At 30.6% G+C, this 1,681-nt stretch overlaps 1 non-coding gene across 1 annotated transcript; it reads right to left on the bottom strand.

The window, feature by feature from the left end:
- Positions 1-990: 990 nt before the first annotated feature.
- Positions 991-1,061, bottom strand: QC764_0107120. The gene has a single exon. It is a non-coding gene; the product is annotated as a tRNA-OTHER (tRNA).
- Positions 1,062-1,681: the final 620 nt, after the last annotated feature.

The following is a 1,681-nucleotide window of genomic DNA, read 5'->3' as shown; positions in this document are numbered from 1 at the left end:
ATAGACTCGACTATCGATCCTATCGATATTATTCCTTTTCGGGTTGACTTTTCTAAATCGATTCTCGATCCTATTAATCCTGTTTTGATTAGTCTTTGCTCTTGTGATAATAATTAGTCCGTAATACGCCCCGCGCCCCACTAAATATTAAACCGTAATAAGACGCTCCCCCTTTTAAGCCGAAATCCTATCGGCCTAGTTTATTTTCCTACGTTTATTGATATTGATAAACTCTTCCCTTTTTCCCCCATTCCTTATACTTTATTATATTTAATTACGTAAGTAAAGCGCGACCCGGTATTAAACCTTCGTACTCGAAAATAGTAGATCGTAACGAGCTACTTATTACTATTTTACGGTTTACCTTTATTATAAAGCGTATTTATTTCTTTTATAAAAAACGTAATTTCTTTTATAAAATTTCTCTTTCCGTTTTTAAACGTTACGCTTTTTATATATTATAATTAATCTCTTTACGACGTTTATAAATTATCCGTTTAATAATTCTATAAAGTTATTTTTTAATATAATTAGCTAGAGACGGAAATAGTAAAGGCTAAGTCCTAACACGCGGCCTTAAATTAAAAAATTAACCGCTTATATTTATAATAATAAATATAATTTAAGCGAAAAATTCCGGCTATCTTCCGTAGCTTCGATAATATCGAAGAGTTAGAACGTATTAAATAGGAAGAAGTTACACTAGCGGTATAGGTTACTTCGTCGTTTAGCGATGCTCCGACTCCTACCCTTACTCCTTTAGATCTTTAAGACTATTCTACGGCGGAGTCTTCTACTATTATTCCTTTCGACTTCTCCTTCTTAGATCCTTCCTTAGGCCTTAACTAGCCTTCCGACCTTCCTCTGGATCTTAATACGGCCGGTCCTTCCTTCCTTACCGCGTTAAATACCGCTAGTAGCGCGCTTTTTACTTCCTAAAGTAGTTAAGGCGCGTAGCATTACTTATATCTAGGTTCCCTTATACTTTTTAACCTTATAGTGTAGTGTGTAGCACGTTGGCTACCGCGTCGAAGGTATAGGTTCGACTCCTATTGGAGTTCTTTTATATCCGAATTATAGTTATCTTTTCGTGTCCTAGGTATAATTCTTTTAGCTCCCTCGCTGGTAGTACGTTTTCGATTTTCTTATATAATAGTAGAGGCGTATAGTGCTAATTAGGCCTAGATTCCTTTATATCTATTAACTTTATAGTATAGCGTATAGTACATTAGTTACTATATTAAAAGTATAGGTTCGATTCCCGTCGAGGTTTTTTTATATTTATATTATAATTATCTCTTTATAGTTCGGGTATAAATTTTTTTTAGCTTATTTAGGTTTTATTTAATTGAAGTATTAGCGATAAAATTTTTTTATTTATTTAAGTAATAAAAATTTATTTTTAATTCCTATAAACTATTTATAGTTAAATACTTTATTTAACTAACTAAACACTTTACTTAACCTTTATTGAACCGTAAATCTAATAATTTTTTTATATTATACCTTTTTATCCGTTACTTTTTATATATTAACCTTACTTATATATAATATAGGTTTTAAAAATAAAATATAAAAAATATACAACTATAAACGTATTGTACTAAGTAACTTGATTTAAAATGTTATTTTTAATATTTTCTTTTTAACCTCAAATAGGCTTACTCTCCTATAGTCTAGC

The sequence above is a fragment of the Podospora pseudoanserina genome (assembly GCF_035222485.1).
Source record: "Podospora pseudoanserina strain CBS 124.78 chromosome 7 map unlocalized CBS124.78p_7, whole genome shotgun sequence".
Taxonomy (NCBI): domain Eukaryota; kingdom Fungi; phylum Ascomycota; class Sordariomycetes; order Sordariales; family Podosporaceae; genus Podospora; species Podospora pseudoanserina.
The sequence above is the reverse complement of the archived record's forward strand: the minus strand, read 5'-3'. Positions and strand labels throughout refer to the sequence as shown.